General features: G+C 42.9%; 1 pseudogene; it reads right to left on the bottom strand.

The window, feature by feature from the left end:
- Positions 1–446: 446 nt before the first annotated feature.
- The window catches only part of LOC120438859, a 62,132-nt pseudogene continuing 39,400 nt past the window's right edge, over positions 447–23,178 (bottom strand).

Below are 23,178 nucleotides of genomic sequence, written 5' to 3'. Positions count from 1 at the left end.
ATGGAAATGAAATGCAAGCAATATGTTAGAGTAGTGCAATATTTCCATCAAATAATTAAAGGTCTCTGTATTCCATTGTAGGGCCCACAAGACAACAAGAGCGGTGGTGGAGCGTGGCATAGGCCAGCTTAAGAGGCGCTTTCATGTTCTCCACGGAGAGGTGCGGCTGAGGCCTGAAAAAGTCAGCAAAGTCATCATAGCCTGTGCAATATTACACAATATTTGCAAGGTTAGACAGATTGCAGAACCTCTGGAGGATGGCGATGAGGATGAAGACAACGATGAGGATGGTGGTGAGGAAGATATTTACATTCCACAGGAGAACCTAGCCCAGAGTGGTCTGCCTTACAAGGCAAACTTCACAAATTTACATTTCAGGCCCATGTAGCCCCATGTCTTTTGAGAACTTGTGATGGTATTAAGAACTACCACAGTTTTACTGCACATCACCTGCAATTGTTAAATGCAAGACACAGAACACAATCTGTACATGGTTTATTTTTAGGTGTTCAATTTTAAGGCGGTAGTACTCCTCCTGAAGGGAAAGGACTTTTTTTTGTTGTTCAAACACATCAGTTGTGAGTTGCAATCTGCTCTCCTGCAGGGATGCTGACGGAGCAGGTGCTGCGGATGGGAATGGTGTTTGATCCGCTGGGCTATCCTGAGTAGCAGCTGCAGATGGTTCAGGCGGCAATCTCATCGGCAAACTTGATGGGCCCGGTTCTTGTGATGGCTCCATGCTACAGAAATACATAGGCCTAGTTTAATTATTGTTTTGATTAAATTAATCTGATACAATGAGCATGGATAACACATGAAATGGCTTCTGCAATGAATGAACACTGTAGATATGAATAACCCTGTGTCCTACCTTTGCTGCACTTCAAGGGCCTGCATCATTGATGTGTCAATGCCTGTTGGCAGCCCGGTGACACTGACCTCAGAGTGTCCCAGGACTTGAAAGACAGTGTCGGCCACCTGGGACAGCCGCTTTGCAGGTGGTCCACCCCCTAGAAAGAAACAGTCAATGAACACAGTATTTAGGCATGTAAATTAACTTTGCCAGCAGGAGCAAGTTGCCAGATGTGGTAGGCTACAATATTTTGCTCACCTGTGAGTGAGGATTCCCGCTTGTGTGCTGCAATCTCATCTTTTGCCTTGGACTGCAGCACATACCACCTTTTCTCACAATCGTCGCCTGTCCGCACCACCAGTGGAAAAGAGGCATTGATTGTTTGGGATATTGTGTCCCAGGCGCGCCTCTTGCCTTGGCTAGTGACAGTTGGGCCAAATTTTCCTCGTAACATACCTTTATGTTCGTTCACCAACTGGGCCAGCAACAAACCTTGCTCCTCAGTCCAGTTCGGCTTATAGTCCTTTTTTTTCTCCATTTTCTGTGTTTGTAGGATATTTGTTAACAAGCCTTTATAAATAGACCAGCCAGCAATCACAGACATTGATAGAAGCTGAGCCGTGTTACCCTCGTTAAGACCACACTGGACTTGTAACGTTGTGGTTTCTACTTCATTAGCCCCTTGAGATAGGCCATCTTGTTTTCAATGGGGTCCATATGGGAGTGAAAGTACAAAATATGCCAGCTAGGATATTAATACGAGCAAATAAGACACGAATCATTATTTGAACAGGGTGTAATGAGTTTAGGTTTTCACATATTTTAGATTCTAATGTTGGGCTATAACCCCTACAGCTTACTATTCATTTTCTTGAATGTGAAATATTATTTACAATTACAGTCAGCATAAGATTAGAGTGTATAATTATGTTTATTGATTTGAGGGTACATCCTTTGCTCATTCTCACCAAAAGCTCATTTCCATCAAACTTGTAGGATCAACCAATCACGGCTTTTGAAATGATGACTCATACCTAGCAACTGGGTCAACCACACCTCCTCACTAAGATAGGATTTTCCATCCATTCCTTGCTCAGAGTTCACTGAAAATGTTCTGGAATCACTTCTAAGCTAAAACTCCTGGCAAGGAATTTTTAGGTTACGTTAGGAGCTCTCTGAGAGGATTCTCAGAATCTTTAGGGATACGGGCCCTGATGTTTTTTGTCCATAAAACTACTCCTCTAAGATTACCACAAAGTAAAAGATCTCTCAGCAAAATTATGCAACATTTTAGGCACTATTGCCACGATCAGATCAGTGAGCTGGGATTTTTCATTCTAAACATGAACTACTGTTACAGCAACAGACATGGACTACTGGTGCCCCACACAACAACTCAATGTCCACTATGTGAAGGAGCCAAACACGTGCCTTCTCCTCTCGTTAACTGAGATAAACTGCTGGCCTATTGGTTTTACTGTCCAGTCTATCCTGGTGGACATGGCATACATCAGCATTGTTTAATCTCATTTGAGTCATTGTTGACCTTAGCCATGTTTTTAGTCTTCTGAGAGCACTGAAGCTTCTTTCAGGTTCAGTACATGCATTTTATCCTCAGATTAAAATTATTATTATGTAATAATAATAATAATAATAATAATACATTTTATTTGAGGGCGCCTTTCAGAAACCCAAGGTCACCTTACAAAAATACAATTAATAAAAGGAACAGTAGTCATAAAATACATAAAATAAGTTAAAATTACAAAACAGTGTGACAACAGATAAAATCAGCATTGAAGCGAATAAGCCAGTTTAAACAGATGTGTTTTGAGCTGTGACTTAAATACGAAGAGGGAGTCAATATTTCTTAGTGCAGGAGGAAGAGACTTCCAGAGCCGGGAGCAGAGCGACTGAAAGCTCTGTTCCCCATAGTAATAAGGTGTGAGGACGGAACAGTAAGATGAATAGCAGATGATGATCTGAGAGAGCGGGAAACAGTGGTGATATGGAGCAGGTCACACAAATATGAAGGAGCAGATTTATGGATACACTTGTATGTAAGAAGTAAGATTTTAAAATTTATCCTGGCTTCTATGGGCAACCAGTGAAGCTGCTGAAGAACTGGGGTAATATGAGCACTTAACGGAGTACGGGTTATGACCCGAGCTGCAGAATTTTGAAGAAGTTGGAGTTTATGGAGGGACCGTTTAGGGAGACCAAATAGGAGGGAATTACAGTAATCAATACGGGATGTAATAAGACTATGGACAAGGATGGCAGCAGCATGGGGAGTAAGGAAGGGACGGAGTCGGTTAATATTACGTAAATGGAAGTAAGCAGACCGGGTTATGTAATTAATGTGAGACTGGAATGAAAGAGTATTATCAAGTATGACAGCCAGACTCTTAACCTGAGGGGAGGGAAGGGTGGGAGAGTTTTCAATGTTAATGGAGAAACTGTGGGATTTGGTTAAGATAGAGGCTGTACCAACAAGTAAAACTTCAGTTTTATTACTGTTAAGTTTGATAAAATTGGAGGAGAACCAGGATCTAATCTCAATAAGACAGTCTGAGAGGGAGGTAGGTGGGAGGGATGAATTGGGTTTAGAAGAAAGGTAGAGCTGGGTGTCATCGACATAACAGTGAAAATTTATATTATATTTTGGGAATATATAACCAAGAGGGAGCATATAGATAATGAATAGAAGAGGCCCTAATACTGAACCCTGGGGCACACCAGCAGAAACAGGAAAGAGAGTAGAAGAATGGGATTTAAATTGGATAAACTGAGTGCGGTCTGAGAGATAGGAGGTAAACCAGGCAAGGGGGGTGTGACTAATACCAATGGAAGCTAACCGGTTCAGGAGAATATTGTGAGAAATGGTATCGAACGCCGCACCAAGATCAAGAAGGATGAGAATGGATAGGAGACCAGAATCAGCTGCCATCAGAAGGTCATTGGTAATCCTTAACAGAGCAGTTTCTGTGCTATGATTGGGGCGGAAACCAGATTGAAATTGTTCATAGAGATTATGGTCATTGAGATGTAAATGAAGCTGGGCGGCGACAACTTTCTCAAGGATTTTTGAAATAAAGGGGAGATTTGATATAGGGCGAAGATGATCAAAGTTATTGGGGTCTGCACCAGGCTTTTTGAGAATTGGGATAACAGAAGCCTTTTTCAGTGCTTCAGGAACAATTCCAGTGTTCAGGGAGGAATGAATAATGCTGGTTATGAGAGGTGCTAACGAGGGAAGACAGGCTTTAACTAACACAGTAGGGAGAGGGTCAAGTTGACAGGTGGATGACTTAGATTTTTTAATGAGATTAGATACGTCAGTCATGGAGGGAAGAGTAAAGCTTGAAAATAAGTGACAGGAAGACAATGGACGAACCAGGAAGTCTACTTCAGAGTCAGGAGCTCCTAAAGAGTTAAGTTGACGGTGAATGTCTGAGATTTTACAAGTGAAAAAAGAGATAAGAGAGTTGCAAAAATCAACAGAATACATGTGGGAGGGGAATGTGTCTGGAGGTGTTGTAATTTTACTGAACAATGAATAGAGCGACCTGGAGTTACCATCATTAGAACTAATTAAACCAGAGTAGTAAGCAGATTTGGCTGAGGCAATGCAGTCCTTATAAAACAAAACATGATCATTGTGCATTTCTTTATGTACGGTAAGTCCGGTTTTCTTGAATAGACGTTCGAGTTGGCGTCCTTTAGCTTTAAGGTGACGCAGGTCGGAGGTAAACCATGGAGCTGAACAGGAAAATGAGACAGTTTGATGTTTAAGGGGAGCAAATATGTTAAGAAGGTTATGAAGGTTGACATTATAATGACAAACGAGTTCATGTGGGGTTGAGGAGCAGTGGATAGATGGAAGATCAAGGACGGCAGATGAAAAAACAGCTGGGTTGATATTACTAATTTTCCTAAAAGTGATATTACGAGAGATACAGGTTTTGGAAGCGTTTATGTTTGCATCAAAAGAAATAAACATATGATCAGACTGGGGAAACAATGTGGCTTTACAGTGGGTGGGGGTAATGCCAGAACAACAGACCAAATCCAGGATATGACCTTTGGAATGGGTAGGAAATTTTATGTACTGTAGAAGCCCAAAACTTTCCAGACAGGAGGTAAAATCTCTGGAAAGAGGGATTTTATCATTGTCCATATGAATATTGAAGTCACCAGCAATGATCAGATTTGGAGAAAGTACAGAGAAATGAGTGAGAAGAGCCGAAAATTCATTTAAAAACTCCTTGTTTGGCTTAGGTGGCCGATAAACAGTACATATGATGGTGGGGGTAGATCCAGGGAGCTGTAGTGCAGTGTATTCAAATGAATGGGAGGGAGGGGCAGAGACAGGGAGCACTTTCCAGTGCCTCCGGTGAATTATCGCGAGACCTCCGCCCCTCCCCGAGATGCGAGGTTGACAGGTGTAAACAAACTCAGATGAGTCGTTGAGAGAAACGAAGTCATTGGGCTGTTGCCATGTTTCAGTCAAACAAAGAAAGTCCAACTTACGATCACAGAGGAGATCATGTACGAGATGTCCCTTACCAGTGAGAGAGCGGATGTTTAATAGACCAAACTTGATGCTGGAGTTACCACACCTGACAGTAGGCTTAGTTGATCTAACCAGGTGGGCCAGCACACTGTGGTCAACAGCCCGGTCAGTCTTGCAGGGAGGACGACGAGTTTTTGACCAGATGCACAATAGTGAGTTAGTGTCACTGATGTTGAACTTCCGCCGAAGTATATACCAGGATATACCTGCGGCGGGGCTGGAAGGCGATGTCCGGGTAGAAGTATAGAGCCACGGGTGGAGAGACAGCCAGGCAAAAACGGAGCCGCCAAAGATCCGTAGCAGAGTACTGGAGAAGAGCTGTCGCCGGGTGATGAATGGTGGATAAAAAAAACCCAGGTGAGCACGAGCCACACCAACACCCTGTGGATCCACATCTTAATCAGGGCCGAGCACTGAACACAAACGAAGGGACCGAACAACCAGCTGACAGCTGCACGCAAGCAATAAAAGCCCGCAAATATTGCAAAACAAGTCAAAACAGGGTTGCGCCTTAGATACGTGATTTAAATTGTCGTCAGCAACTAAAAAAAACTATAATAAAAATAGTAGTAGTAGATAATAACGATAATAACCGGTGAGCAGCGGCAGCCAAGCGCGCCAGCGTTCACTCGACCGGATGTCCCCAAAAATGATTTGTGCCTATGTGCTTGATGTGCCTCACCTTTGGCTCTTCCCCTCTGACTGCACTAGGAAATAAAATAAAATAACACATTGATTCGTGCCATATAAAAAGTGGGACATGTCAATTCAAACTCTTTGTCAAATATACACTAATGAATCAATTTACATCAGCAGCCTAACAATTGTTCTGATGATAAATACTAGTTAATCTATAGCACCAAATCATCAGTCACCTGTGACCTCGCCTTTTCACCTGTCTGAGCTACAACATGGCAGAGCTGCCTCTGTCACCTGATAAATAACAGTGAGACATTCCACACACATGCAGTCACACATGTGCTTCAAATGCAGTCATGAACCAACAAGTCATCATCCAGTTTCACCTGTGATAGTTGTCACATGAGGTAGGACTCCAGTAGAAAATGTAATTTAACTCTTTCTGCACCGCTGGGTGACTGAGACGCTGACAGATCGTTTTTCTTTCTATCAGGTTTGGTTTTTTTACTCGAAGAAATCAAATTATTTGTGGGGACAATTCAGTCATCGCTGGATATTCCGTCCATGCCAAATCGACGGCCTTGCTTCAATGTATTTGCCAAACAGTAACATTTTCAGTTTTTGTCATGAACTTGTTATATTTACATATTTCCTGTATTACTCGAAATGATATATTTAAAACCACTGGGGTGAGCGAAATGGTCTCGGATGGAAACAGACTAATCATATTATTGTTAACGACCATTATAGTCAAAGATATGGACAAAGCAACAGTCTGATAATTTGTGTTTCGGGTTCAAGGAAATAAGCCTACGTAGGAAAAGTTATTAAATTATGTATTGAAATCAAATTTATTTCTAACAAATTTGTTTAAAAGTGGTTGTTTGTTTATAGGGGCTACCGAGAGCATCACGTGGTTATAACACATCTATTACGTAATGTGTCCCTACTTAAATACATAGAACTCAAAAACACGTTAAAACCAAATTTAAGTGTAAAAAAAGTAATAGGAAGCAAATAACATATGAAGCAAAAAGCCATAAGGAAAACTTCATAAAGGTTTTTGTCAATAAGGCAAACGTAATGATTTGCGGCTTAAGCTAATTTCATGCTTACCTTATCTGTCGTTTTGCGTCACTCATGATTGTCTGTTGCAGAACCACAGGAACTCGTAACTTTTCCAAGTTTACAAACGTAGTTTGTTTAACACTGTCAAGTAAAATTGTAATTCCGTAGTTCCTACAGTTGTTGAAGCATGTGCACGCATCACACCGCCACCGCAAGTACTTGACTCATTGGGCTCTAGGCTACTATCACCTTCACCCTTAATCAGTGTCCCGGATGAAAAGGTCACCGGATATCATCGGACGCATTTCAGAAAAGTAAAGTAATGTTTAGAAATGTTCATAACTCATACTTGCCTGTTCAATTTTGAGCCAACACTTCCTTGTTGATGCAGATTTCAGGGCTTCCTGTTGCTCCTCCGTTATAACTGTTCTCTCTTCTCAACACATGATGACACAAAGGAATCAGCAGTGACGAAGATGATGCTGAAGCACACATTTCACACATATAACAGAGCAGTCCAGTTACACACACCTCTGCTTGACATTAGGCCTCAAACAAAGACACAAAACACTAACTTGACTCTAAATAGAAGAAACTGGCAGCTTTTTCTGTTCTGTGCTTATATTTGACACACATGCTTCTCTTTGTGCAAACACACATTGCACTATAAGGGTAACCTAGCACACAATGATTGGACAGCACAGTGATGATGCTGGGAGATCCTATACGAAGCAACACAGAAACACTGAGAACTTTAAACATTGATTATATTGAGATAAGCAGCCGACCCAGTCTAGATAAAGGCGAGCAGCTGGGACCGCTGCTGCACCAAAAACAGGTTTCAGTGTGTGTGTGTGTGTGATGTCTTTACTTATACTGGTCAATAGACTTTAGTCAACACATGATTGAAAGGTGTTACACATGAAATAAAACCAGTGTTTCATCTTTATTCCTCTGAAGCAGCTGCATTATAACCAATCTGCTCCTTTGTGGCCTTTAAAACAGCTTAAATAACTGTTGTTATATTTGTTTCTGCTCCTCTTGGACAGACGACTCTTGAAAAGACATTTTGAATTTCAATGTGACTTTAACTGGATAAATATGGGATATATAAACGTCCCTCTGCAACAAACTGATTCCAGCTTCTACCTCATGATAGGAATGTTTTGTGGCTCAAGATGACCTGATATCTTTCATGATGGAGACATTTGACACATGTTTCACATATTAGAGACCAACAAGTTATTCATAGCAGTTTAAATACGGGAGTCACTTTTGGGCCCAGCAGATAAAACAGAGCCAATATTTCCTTCTTTATTTAAGTGACGTGTGTCACAGATGTGACCTAGTAAAGTGTAACTGAACATTAGTAACGTTATTAACACTCTCAGCTGGTCCTTGTTCCAGACCTGAAGATCCTCTTCTTTCATTCAGCAGCAGCTTCAGGTCTCTGATGGTCCAGGGCTTGTTGTTGGGAAACAGCCCTGCTGGGATGATGGTGTCCTCACAGAAACAGTCAGTGATGCTGTTGATCTCCATCACAGAGCACGTCCCAGTCTGCAGTCTCAGTCCTGCAGGGCCTCGCTGGCTTCCTGACTCCACCCAGTCAACAACAGGAAGTGTTTGCAGGAACAAACTGAGGCTGTGGTCAAACAGGAGTTTTTATCTCCTGGCTCTGACTCTCACTGCGGCCCCGCTGCTGTGTCAACATGTGTTTGTGCTAAACAATGATGGAAAGTGTTAGAAATGACTTGTTGGCCTCTGATCTGTCACAAACAGCTGAAACGTGTCTCTCATGAGTCACATGAAGGTTTCTGACAGAAAGGACAAAAAGTAGCTGCAGTCAGTTTGTGTCATTTTTTTATATTTATTCATCTGGGAGAAAAATCTGAGGACATTAAAATGTGTTTTTCAACAGAGACAAGAACATAAATATAACGTCACAGGTAAATGAACATATTTCAAGTAAACAGCTGGACTGATCAGGTCCAAACACAGAGTGATCAACAAACAGCTGTCATATCTTTATATATAAGCTCTTTATAAATCCTGTTCACTGCAGTCTGTTTACTAATAATGTCAAACTGTTAGAAACACAGAAACATCAGAATCGTCTTTGTTGACATAAACCTGTCTGGGATCCTTTGTTGTTCTTTTGATGCAGAGTTACATTATAAATATAAAGAGTTATTTCAGAGTCTCATCAGTTTTCCTGCATGTCTTTATTGAACACATCAGCAGGGCTGAAGCTCTCATGTTAAACACACACTGATCTATGGACACGTTCATGTGTTTCTAACAGCATCATAACCAGGCTGTTATCAGCTGCACTAACATGATGTCACACACACTGAATGTAACAGTGACATCATCACACAATCAGCTGTGATTGTTTCACTGTCATCAAACTAGTCAACAGGAAGTAGAATCAATAGAAACCAATCATTTACTGACAGCATGTCTGATTGAAATAAGTGCAGATTATGTATGAAGTCTAACTGCACACAGTAACTGTGTTACAATAAGGACTTAACAGCGCCCTCTGCTGGAGTGTTTCAGTACTGCGTTAACTAGAATACACCACCTCCTCCTCCTCCTCACACCACCTGCTACAGCTCTACTCTTCTATGACTACAGTCATCCACAGCACTGATGTGAGGTCACATGGTTCATATGTAAGGAGCACAGAGACGTGCTAGCAGCTGACCTCAGGTCAGTTTAATGACTGTGAGCAGCAGCTGTGTTCTTGTCACTGTTACAGGAGACACTCTCAGACACAGCGCTCATGTCAGCTTGTTCTCATGCAGGAGGATCAGGAGCTCCATGTTTGTCTTTCTGTTTGAATCATGATGTGTTTGTGCCATCAGAGTCTGTCATGAGTACTCAGGGTTTCACAGCAGCTCTTCTGGATGCTGACGAGGACTCCAACCTCATGTTTCACCTCTCTGAGCTTCTGATGTCTGTGAACACTCGTGTTTCTTCTCTGGGCTCATCTGGACAAAAACACCTTTCTGTGTTTGGCTCCAGCCTCATTGTGACTGACAGGAAGTGTGTTATCCATGAGCTTCTTTGTTTCCTGCTGTGTTTCCTGTGGACAAACACGAGTGTTTCAGCTGAGGACTTGGTTCCTTCCACCTGTCCATACAGGACATCACGCTGTCTTTTCTCTTTAAATGCAGCTCCAGGTCCTTCCACGTGCTGCTCTGTATTTGTGCAGTTTGTAGTGTGTCCTGGGAAACGTAGCACACATGGTGTTCTTCTGCTGTTTCCTCCTTTCACTGAGTGTGAAACACTGACGCTGTGCTGTTGTTCACAGAGCTGATTCTAGCTGCAGCTGGACTCTGTCATCTAACTGAATGTGTTGGTGCTGATCACGGGGCTCTGAGGGGGAGCAGCAGGAGGACTCTGGATACTGACGTCAGTGTATCTGTGGAAGCTCACACAGCGTCTCTGTCATTCAATATTGTGCTATATATTGTATCTATGCAAAGATGAACAGACTGTGTGTTCACTGGTCTCTGTGCTGCTGACTGCTTTGCTGCAGCTCTGATGTCATCATCACTCCCTCCTCCACCCTCAGCAGTCCCAGCATGCTGCTGTGGTGCACCCCACCCTCACTCTACACCTGAGCCATAGACCACACCCTCCACCTCAATATACACCACAGTTTTCTCTGCTATGGAAATGAGATCAGGAGGAAATCATTATTATTATTATTTAATAAATGCTCACATTAATGTGGGCTTATTTGTTTCATATTAGAAACATTAGTTGAGTGTTTTTAGTATAAAATGGTGAAAGTCCCTCTTTTTGCTCCTCCCCTCATCTGTGGATGGACGGTGCTGTTACCGTGGTGACAGCTGTGATGTGTTTCAGTCCTGCCTGGTTATCACTGCAGGAATCTTTCACATTATTACAGGTAATAACTCTGATTTTTCTGTGTATTATGAACTAAATGTATCCTGATACACACAGAGATGGATGAGCAGAGGTCACATGATGAAAGAACAAACATGGAGTCTTTGATTTATTTAGATATTTATTGATGAATGCAAACAAACCCTGACACTGAACCATCGTCCAGCAGAACAAACCTGATCACATGACCTGCTGACCCAAACAGTGAAAAGCTCCATGGCAACAACAACAAACAGCCTCACATATGTTAACAGAGGCTGTTAGAAGCACAGAGTCTTTACAGTCTTCCTCCTGTTTGGACACAGATCTCTGCACATCTTCATCACAGTTACTCACAGACGTGCAGAGTGTGTGGATATCAAAGCTAAGTTTCCACCATGTTTGTAGTCTGTACTGGGACTCATGGAGCATCTCTCTATGAGCACTCAGTCCCAGTTTAACCAGCAGCCTTCACACCACACATCACACAGACATGGAAACTTCAAACCCTCAGACTGAAGACACCATCAGAAATAAATAGATTGTGATGAAGATGAAGAACTGGACCAGTTTGCTGTGGTTTCTTCTGTTCCTGTCAGAAATAAGAGTCTGGCAGCACTTTGCTCTCCTTCCACATGTTTAAGGAGGAAGTGAAGAAGAGTGAGAGAGTGGTCTTCCTCTGTGGGCCCAACATCAGGCAGCAGCCACGTGTTGTAAAACCCAGCACACTGCTTCAGAAACACTGAGTCAGGTGACCAGAGTCATGTGATCAGTGAGGTCTTCACTCAGGACGTCACAGCTTCAGGACCTGATTCAGAGGTTTATAAGGACGTGGATCATTGGTGCTGATGTTGTGTGAGAGCTGGTGAACCATGGGGAACATAAATAACAACCAGGCCATCAGCAATTCTACCCCCAGCTCTAAAACCTACATAATACACTATACATATAGTTATATAGGTTATAGTATGTTATATATAAACGCAGCTGAAGCAGTTTAATTTGTAGCTTCACGTTGCACTTCATATGTTTGTCCACCAGATGGCAGCACAGAGGCCTGTGTTGGAAAGCTTTGAGTAATGAAGCGTTTTCAATCCAAGCTTCAGAAAGCTTCATGTGGTCATCAAGGAACCAACCAGGAAACATCTGCTGTGTGTAAAAACACCAACACAAGAATCCAGGATGAAGACAAGAAACTCAAAGCTCGCAAAACAGGTGGAGCTAATTTTGTGACGTGTTTCTGTAAAAACACCACAGAAGTGAATCATCAAAGTTTCCATGTGAGCTGATGATGCTGCTGCAGAGTTTCTGTGAACCTCCTGTGACCCCGCCTCCTCATACAGAGACATCTGATTGGTCTTCAAACTGCATCACGTGGACACATGTGATTGTGTAGTATTGATCCCAATGCTGGTATTAGTCCTGGATCAATAACACTGGATGGATGCGTTCAGCATGGAGCCCCTGAGCTGTGTTACAGACAAACATGAAACTGACAGGTCTGTGTCATTCACAGTCTGTAACACTTCTAAACAACAGAGGCTGACCCAAGTGCCTCAGAGCCAGGCACGCTCACATCACAGCTCTCTAAAGAAGTTTCAAAATAAGAGCTGAAAGCTGTGTTTGCTTGTGTTAGCTTATTATTGTGGAGACTAACATTCAGTGATCATCAGACTCATAATGATTACTCTCAGAAATCCTGATCTTTGTATTTCCTGTGTGTTGGATCAATAACTGAGATTCATGGTATCACACAGCTGTGCTGCTGCTGGTGATGTCAGCACATCTGGAACAATCCGAGGTATCTGCTACCAGACTGAGCAGGACGTGAGACCTGTGGACTGTTTAAAGCTGTCCCTCCACAGCTCACTCAGACCTGATCCACACCTCAGTGAGATTCTCTGACTTCCTCAGTAGAGACAGAAACCATTCAGATCTGGGACGATCAGCTGACTGATGATGTCACACAGACTGTGTTTTCAGGAACAGTGATTCTGATGTGAGCCTGCTAGCTGACAGCAGACCTGATGAAACCACATGTTGACATCTGTGAGGACAGACTGGACTCTTTGACTGCACCTTGGTTCTCCTCAGAGGTCTGTACAGGAGCATGTCCACCCCACTGAAGATCTCAGTCACTGTGAAACATAGAAAGCTGCTTGTGTGGCCTCTGCCTCACATGTAGATGCAGCTACAGGTTTCTCTGTCAGTCAGACTGAAACAGTGTCCTGATGCTGCATCATTCAGCTCTGTGCCCCAGTCAGCATCACTGTGTCTCCCAGTGTCAGTGTTTCTTTTCCTGTAACACTCAGCACAGGCTCAGCTGGTATCCAGTGTTGGACTTTCAGCTGCTGTGATAGATCCTCTAACATAGATCAGCTCTGCTACATGTTGTTAGATCGGTGCAGCTGCCTGTCATGTCCTGATGTTTCTCTGGGTCAGCAGCTTCTCCATCAGAGGTTCACATGGAGCTGATCCAGTATCTCCAGTAACTGTGTTCTGTGCCTCACTGGTTCATCCTTCTGTCTGTGTGGCGTCAGTCAGATGTTAAACTCTGTGATCTTCACTGTGTCACAGAGTTCAGTGAGTCCCGTTATTCACAGGATCAATCAGATCATCAGAGATGATCAGCAATCAGTGGTGCCAACAGCGCCTCCTGTGGTGAGAGGATGCAATAATGCAATGTAGCATTTTACACTGAACACTTCCAGTCATGGAAACTGTCTGTTGGATCTGTGTGACGTTGCTTTCTTGTGTTGCTTTCTTGGTTAGAGTTCCTCACAAATGTCCAGATGATTCTTCTAATGAGGCGTCGACCATGTTTTCAGTTCTTTGGAAGAAAACATGGCCCTTTGCCATCCTTACTTTTCTTTGACTTCTTCAAATGCAGCTGAACTCCAGCTGGTATTTGATTGGACTCTGCAGCTGTTTCTGGTCATCAGTTCATTCCTGCAAACCTCTGAACCTGAACAACAATGATGCTGCATTGCTGGCTGATCCCAAAAGGTTGATTCTGTTCATCTGGACGTTTTCAGAAACGTTTGCTCACTGATCAGGTGACTTCTTCAGTCTCAGCTGACTGCAGCTTTACAACCTTACAAACAGCACATTTGCACCATGACTGAAACCAGCAGCAGCTGATATATATGATACTAATATAATACATATACATATATAATCCATACTAATGATGAAGGAACTGAGCTCACAGTGTTCATTCAGTGAACTACTCAGTTTATTTTGGGCCTCAGAAATGCTCACTCTGTTTGTACATCACTGTCAGCAATAGACTCATTCTGCTGTGTGGACAGGAACACATGTGACATCACTTCCTGTTTGTTTGTGACTGAAGAGGAAGAAGTTTACAAGGAATCATTTAGAAGAGTTTCAAACATCAACTGATTGAATCCATGAATGTGAAAACGTGTTTGTGAGTGAAAGAGACAGACATGTACAGACTGAACTATCTGTTCAACAGTCAGAGTGTTTCTCTAACAGGAGACACTCTTTACACTCAGCACAGGGACACTGAGGAACCAGGAGACCAGAACATAAACCCAGGATAAAGAGTTTGAGTGAATGTGGTGTTGAAGGTGTGGAGGTGGATCAGAGTGTCAGAGGAGACTCTGTAGAAGGACAGAGTGCCAGCAGGACAGTCCACATACACTGCTGCTCTGTTAGAGACAGAGGAGGAGGAGGAGGAGGAGGAGGAGGAGGAGATGGATGTTACTCTGTTATTGTGCCAGACAGAACGAGGACCATCATCAGAGCAGCTCAGACTCCAGGACTGATCATTGTGTCCAAACACACAGTCATCACTGACTCCTTTCCTTCTGATGCTTCTGTAACTCACTGATATATAAACGTCTCCTCTCCACTCGACCTCCCAGTAACAGCGACCAGTCAGACCATTTCTACACAGCAGCTGTTCACAAACATCAAATCTGTCTGGATGATCAGGATATGACTGAACCTCCTCCACACGTGTCACCTTCCTGTTGTTGTCAGACAGTTGGAGCTTTGTGTTCACTGTGTTTGTGTCGATTGTGAGTTGACAGGAATCTGATGGAGAGAACAAACACAATCCAGCTGCAGTTATTGATCCATCATCTGTTCATTGATTGACACTTTGATGATGACTCCTGACATGATGAAGATGGTTGAATGTGTGCTGCTTTGTTTTCATGAATCCCATTAAAAACACACTTACACTTCCTCAGACCTGGTCTCAACCATCGGACTCCAGCAGGCTCCACCCTGAAAGGAGGAGGGTCAGAGCAGCACAGTCAGCATGCACACATGGACATTACATGGCTCTCACACACACACTGTTACACACTGAGCTCAAAGCTCGGCTCCACTGTTTGATTCAAAGAAATCTACATTTATTTATCAGCACATTTAAAAACAGCTTGAGCCAAAGTGCTGCACAGAGTAGAGATAAAATAGGAAACATACACAGTAATTACTATAAAGACTCGTCAGGATTGAAAGCTACAGAGTACAAATGTGTTTCCAACCGGGTTTTAAAAATGTCGAGTGTTGGTGACGACCTGATGTGAAGGGCGACTGTTCCAGAGTTTGGCTGCAGCCATCGATAAAGCTCACCTCTGTTTTTACGGCTAGTTCTGGTCAGAAGCTGCTTATCTGCAGACCTGAGGGCTCGACTTGGATTATTTTGTTAAAGAGAGATAAGATGGAGCCAATCCACTCAGAGATTTAAAGACAAACAAACAGATCTGGAAGTGGATTCTACGACGTACTGGTAACCAGTGGAAACAGCTGGAAAAAGCTGGTGATGGGTCGTCTAGCACAGAGCCACCGCTGGAACCAGACAATTCATGAGGGAGAGAACTGTGACAGCGCCGTTCCTTCACTTGACCTCAGTCGCTCTCGTCTGCTCCCTCGTAACACTGCTCTTTATTGAGCTTACATGAATATGCATAAGTTCATTAACATGTGACGTCTTACACAGGTATGAACAAAGAGTACCAGTCTGTGCATAGTGTAGGTATGTGTGTGTGTGTGTGTGTGTGTGTGTTCCAGATGTGACCCTGTGACCCCAAAGCTGGTGCTAAGAGTCCAGCGGTCCCCCGGGTGTCGCTAGTCTGCAGTCACATAGCGACACCTGTTCATCGGCAACAACAGTCCCCGGTAACCCGACTAATTATAGGGTCGCACCGTAATTTGTGGGTCGATGTTTTTTATTTGCATCGCTCCGTTTGCATTGCAGCAAACATGAACATTACATATATTTCAATATAATGTGAAAGCAGTCAAAACAACTAACATCAGAAACATGTTATTTATGTGTCACGGTGTCATTTCCGCTTCTTTCTCCTGTAACAACAGCCCGGCGCCGTGAGCAGGCGCCTTTTTTGCGCTCGCTATCCCTGTACTTTGTACCATCTGCAAACGCCACGGTGTTCGTGTCGTCATGAAAGACATGAACATCGAGCGTAAAAACAAAGGAGACTGCTACCGGCTTCTTATCTGCCGATCGCCGTGCTACGGTTGCAAGAAAAAGAAGCAGGAATGACGTTCTCTCTGCGCGTGAGACGCGTTCCCGTCCGTCGGCTAAGCGCTTGATTGAAACTTCAATGCGACAGTGACACCAAGTAGAATTATAAATGTTACACAGCCCCAAACATGTCTTTTTCAAAGCCTGCGGTGAAGAGAACGGTTGGTGATGAGCACCGACAATTTCAGGAAAAGTGGGAAATGCAATATTTCTTTGTTGAGCACAGGGGCACCCCGACGTGTCTCATTTGCACAGAGGAAGTTGCGCTGCACAAGGAATACACTTTGAAACGTCATTACACAACTAGACATGCTGAGGTGGATGCAAAATACCAGGAGATGAGAGAGTGAACCGGGTTGCCAGTCTTAAAGCAGATCTACTGAGGCAGCAAGATTTCTTCAAGAAAGCAACCAAAGAGAATAATGCAGCAGTCGGAGCCACGTGGTTAGTGAGATGATCGCTAAAGCAGGGAAGCCATTCACAGAAGGGGAATTTGTCTAAAAGTGCATATTGCAGGCTGCAAATATAGTCTGTCCGGGAAAGAAAGGTCAGTTTAGCAACATCAGCCTTTCTGCCAACACCGCAGCAGATCGCATTTCTGACCTGTGACATTTCTGACCAACTGTGTGAGAAAGCCAAATGTTTCAGTGCACACTCAGTCGCTCTTGATGAGACCACAGACGTCACCGACACTGCCCAGATCCCAATGTATGTCCGTGGTGTTGATGACAGTTTTGAAGTGATGGAGGAACTGCTCACAGTGATTCCAATGCATGGCCAGACCACCGCTCAGGAGATATTTACAAGCTGTGTGATGCCATTGAGAATGTTGGTTTGCCATGGAAGAGGTTTGTTGGAATAACAACAGATGGAGCGCCATCAATGACAGGGAGGACAAATGGACTGGTGGCACTCGTTCAAAAACACTGGAAGAGGAGGGCGTGGAGGAGGCCATTGCTCTGCACTGCATTATCCATCAGCAGGTCCTTTGCAGCAAATGCCTGAAGTTTGACAATGTGATGTCTATGGTTGTGAAATGCATCAACCAAATCAGATCCAGGGGCTTAAAGCACCGAAGGTTTCGTGCTTTTTTAGAGGAAATGGAGTCAGAAGATGGGGATGTGCTCGACTTCACTGAGGTACGTTGGCTCAGCAGGGGAAATGTATTAAAGAGAGTTTTTGAGTTGAGAGCAGAAGTGAAGCCTTCATGGAGAAGGATGGAGTTAGTGTTCCTGTGCTAACTGATCCCAAATGGCTCATGGACTTAGCTTTTCTTATGATATAACACATGAGCTTAATGTGCTGAACAAGAAGTTACAAGGCCAGGGGCAACTTGTCAGTGCTGCCTATGACAACGTGAGAGCATTCTCCACAAACTTGCGCTCTGGAAAGCTCAGCTCTGTCAGACAAACCTTTGCCATTTCCCAGCATGCAAGGCACTCGTGGATGCAGGCACACCATTCAGTGCTGACAAGTATGTTGATGTCATGTTGAGGCTACAGGAGGAATTTGATCACAGATTTGCTGACTTCAAGACACACAGAGCCACCTTTCACATTTTTGCGGACCCCTTCTCCTCTGATGTGCAAGATGCCCCTTCTGTGCTTCAAATGGAGCTCATTGAGCTGCAGTGCAACTCTGAACTCAAAGTTCAGGGAGGTGAGTGGAAAAGCAGACAAGCTTGGACAACCTTTGAGAGAATTGAGCCCTAGTTTCCCTCGGCTTTCCCGAACCTTCAAGCGGACCATGTGCCTTTTTGGTAGCACATACTTGTGCGAGAAGCTCTTCTCCACTTTGAACTTCAATAAGTCCAAGTACAGGTCCAGACTTACGGATGATCATCTTCAAGACATACTGAGGGTCGCAACTGCTTCCTCCCTCAGGCCAAATCTGGCTCGGCTATGCGAGAGGAAACGCTGCCAGGTCTGTAGCAGCAAGGAGGAGGCAAGAGAAGCCATGTTCAGAAGAACAGTTCATGTTCTACAGTGTTCCCTTCATGTTCAGAAGAAGGTTATACAACTGTTAATACAGACATTTCAATCTAAATACAGCAGATATAGAAGACTGAAAAAAAACACAATACACACATTCTTAATACACACATTAAGAAAGCCTCACGGTTCGACTGAGCCCAAAAGGGGTATCCGTGAGGTCGGTGAAGCAAAAGTCGCGACTGCAGCAAGGTTAGACGGAGTTTCGCTCCGTGTGCGAAGCTTGGCTTGTGTAGCCGCGAGCCGCAACTGGTGTGGTGCTGCAGGCCACCGTCGAAGTAGATAGCGTGGGGACAGGGAGTTGGAGCGAGAGCTAACTCCAGCCGCGCTTTTCGTTAAGACCTCCACCGTTTCCAGTTGGATTAGGCTGGGTTTGGCCGTTAAGTGAACATTCGGAGCAAGTGAGTATAGTTAGCCGTCTCGCTCGGAGCTGACGAGCCGATAGGAGGACTTTAGCCACGTCACTTAATGTTGCCCGTTGCTAGCCTGAGGTTGGATGCATTTTACGGACCCGACGTCGAGGCCAAAGTGGATCATTAAGGAATAGGTTACCCTGCCATCTAGACGACGTCCTGGTTGTTCATCCTCCTGGTTACGCTGTATGTGAAAGTGTCGCCTTTTCGAAGCCCAGTGCTTTTCCCACGCACTGTCGCCGAGAGACAAAGGTATGGTTTCTATTTTCCTTGCTTTTGTGCACCTGAGAATGGATTGCTCACTCTGGCTGCTGCAACTTTGGTCAGCTTAACGGACTGGGACCCTGCAGTCAGCTCCTGTTCACTACAGTTACACCTTCAAAAAACTGTATATGGTTGCATAGTCAAAGGACATTTTGTTGGGACTGACTCGTAGGAACTGGGACTATTACCCTGTGGACATTGTAATTAGTGTTATGTTTGTGATACAGTGTTAATCATTCTAGAGAAGAGAATTTCTTTGTTTAATTTCATTATTTTATTTGTTTTGTGATTGTTGGATCCCTGTCTGTGGCTAGTGTAAGCCAAGGGCTATACAACAGTGGGGTCACAATTGCCTGTTCTGTTCGTTGAACCTGATTTCTTTTTATTTCTTTTGCATTCTTTTGTTTCTTGCCATCCATGATTTCCAGGCCCCATCGTAACTGATGGATGGTAAAGTTCAAAGGGCCATCTGAGCAAATTAAAGTTTAACATTGCTTAGAAGAGACTGTTTCATGTTTTTGTCTAACCCAAGTTGCCTTGGAGTAGGGGCACCCTAGCTATCTGGTTGGGGTACAGAAAATCAGAGGGAAGGTAGACTAGGCTGTGTTTATGTCTGACAGTATAGTATACTCCAGGCAGGCATCGTTTCTCAAGATTGAATCCTGGAGCCCCTCTTCTGTGCCGGCAGCCGCCAGACAGGTGACAACATTCCTAAAGTAGACGGTAACGGGGTCTATTGTACTAGGGGGGTCACGGACACAGATCCCAGCACCCCTCGGTCGTTTAGGGGAACTTGTATACTCCTACACCCCTACATAGCGGGGGCTTGTAGCCCCTTACAATAAAAACAATAAATAAACATAAAAACAACAAATGTCTCACGTTTTGTTGTTGCCGCAAAATGTTGTACTGCTTGAAATTCCGTCTCCACCGTTGCTCGACACTGCATGTGTAGAGCAGGTAGTGCAACAATAGAAAAATAGCTGCGGGACGGCACTGTGTAGCGTTTGTCTAGGGTGTCGATCATTTTCCTAAATCCCTCGTTTTGCACAGTGTTGATGGAGCCATATCTTTGGTCAGGTGATAATAGCCTCCGTAATTTCTTTGTGCCTGCGGGAGTTCGACGTGTATAGAGAAGCGCTGTATAAGGTTCCCGTTATTGATGTTAGGGTGGTTGACCGGGACGGATTTTCTCCTGTCACTTTCTCGTCATCCCTGACGTGTTCTCCGTTGTTTTTTCCCTGCCAATTTTAGCAGCCAGCTTCTGTATCACGTGGTATAAGGCTCCGCCCTTGTAATTTGTTGAGCAGGAAGAGTGAGCGCTTGTTTTCATGCAGATTACGTCCCGGATCAAAATGCGGTACAATCGTCGTCGTCTTTTTTTTTCCTTTTTTTTAAAATCGTTGTCATTTGGAAATGAGATCGCACATAAGTATGAATTGAGATCGCGATTTTCTAACGATTAATCGTGCAGCCCTACTACTAAGGATCAAACCTCTATCATTATGCAATCGATTATAAAACTCATATATGAGTAAATATTTCTAAGCATAAATGACAATCAACAATATAAACCTTACAGCTGGCTTTAATAACAGAATTCATTTGTTTCTCAAATGAGAAAGAGCTATCGAGAAACACTCCTAAATCTTTAGTTCTTAACTTTTCCAGTGGGCCAAGGTCAACATTATCCGCTAATGCTAAATAGGCTGCCACTTATTAACTAATGCTAATTTGATGTGAATTAGCATTATGCACTAATGCTAACACTTACTTTTTAACAATGTGAGTAGCTAATGCTTACACTATTTCCCTTAACTTTATAACAATGTGAACGGCTAATGCTAACACTCTTTTCCCTAGCATTACAACAATCTGAGCTGCTAATGCTAAGTAGGCCGCCATTAGCACCTACGTCTAATTTAAGGCAAATACGCATTAAAACCTAATGCTCATATCGTTTTCCTTTGCTTTATAACAATGTGAGCAGCTACTGCTAAATAGCATTAGCTAATAACAGCAGTCTAATTTAATGTGAGTTAGCATCATTTGCATTATAACAATGTGAGGAGTTAATGCTAAGTATGCTGCCATTAGCGGCTAATTCTAATTAGGGGTGAATAATTATTAGCAGCTAATGCTAATATCGTTTTCTCTTTCCTTATAAAAACTTGAGCAGCTAATGCTAATTTGATGTGAATTAACATTATATTAGTGAGCAGTTAATGCTAAGTAGGCTGCCCTTATTTTTTTTTTTTTTTTTTTTTTTTTATTTAATTTGTTCATTTCAGGCACAATAATAAAGTTGAACATAAAGTGCACAAAAACAAAAAACAAACAACAAAGTGTACCTGAAAAGGAGTGGGATGAAGAAAACTTATTAAATCCCACCCCTATATTCACTTATCAACAAAAACAATAAACTTCCCGCAGCTACGCCCAAGCAAAACAAATAGAACCTTCATAACTGAATACAGAATATATTAATTATGAATTGCGTTACCACAGGTAACAGGCAATAACAATTACAAGTAACAAACACACATACATACATATATATCTACACACACATGTACATATATATACATACATACACACTTTGCCCTTATTAACTAATACTACGTTGACGTGAATTAGCATTATGCGCTACTGCTAATACTGTTTTCCCTTACTTTTTAACAATGTGAGCGGCTAATTCTAAGTACGCTGTTGTAAATAGCTAATGCTAATTTAATGTGAGTAAGCATTATCCAATAATGCTAACACTGTTTTCTCTTACTAATGATAGTAGCTAATACTAATACTCTTTTCCGTTGGGTAACAACGAAGTGAGGAGTTAATGCTAAGTAGGCTGCTTTTAGCAGCTTATTCTAATTAGGGGTGAATAATTATTAGCAGCTAATGCTAATACTGTTTTCTCTTTCCTTATAACAATATGAGCAGCTAATGCTAATTTGATATAAATTAGCATTATATTAGTGAGGAGTTAATGCTAAATAGGCTGCCATTAGCAGCTAAAGGTAATTTGAAGTGAATAAGCACTAGTAGCTAATGCTAATACCCTTTTCTCTTGTGTTATAATGATGTGACATTAATGCTAAATAGGCTGCCATGAGTGACTCTTTTCCCTTGCATTATAACGATGTGAAGGGTTTATGCTAAGTAGGCTCCCATTAGCAGCTAAAGCTAATTTGAGGTGAATAAGCATTAGTAGCTAACGTGAAACGTTAATATTGTTCTCAAACAACAGAATGAGAATGAAATATTGATTCTAACAGGGCCCATAAACAGCATTAACTTAGCAGCATTAGCTTATCAGAGTTTCCATCATGGTCACACAAATCCTTAGCAGAGCAAAGTGGCCTACTTAGCAATAGCTGCTCAAGTTGTAGAAAGCAAAGGGAAAACAGTATTAGCATTAGCTGCTAAATGTGCACTTGAGAACAAATCTATTGTGAATTCAGCCGTGAATGTAGAGTTTCCAGTAAGCTTCCATTTCCAAATGTTAGCTGCTCCTGTCTGCCTCTTTGTCACACACACAGACTGAAATGATTCACAGCCTTGTTTCATCCTTCTGTCAGTGTCACTGACTGTCACTGAGACTGTGGACATACAGCATGGGAAACATACAAATGGCTGACACTTTATTAGGTACACAGTGCCCACTATCTCAGGTACACCTGTGACCTAATAAAGTGTATCTAAAGTTACAAAATGTTGTCTCTGTCCAAATATTTATGGACCTGACTGTAGGTCTACTTTTAATGAAACTCTCAACATGACTTATCAGTTATCATTAATGTTCCTGCAAACAGACTCCTTGGAGACCCATACATAAATATCCATGTACTATCCAGCTAGACTAGTGTGTCTGTCCCTGAAAATATTCCTGCATATGTGATTGTTCATGTGTCATCTGCAGGAAACAAACAGGAAGTGAGTGAAAGACACAGGAA

Source organism: Oreochromis aureus, linkage group 3 (genome assembly GCF_013358895.1).
Source record: "Oreochromis aureus strain Israel breed Guangdong linkage group 3, ZZ_aureus, whole genome shotgun sequence".
NCBI classification, from domain to species: Eukaryota; Metazoa; Chordata; class Actinopteri; order Cichliformes; family Cichlidae; genus Oreochromis; species Oreochromis aureus.
The sequence above is the reverse complement of the archived record's forward strand: the minus strand, read 5'-3'. Positions and strand labels throughout refer to the sequence as shown.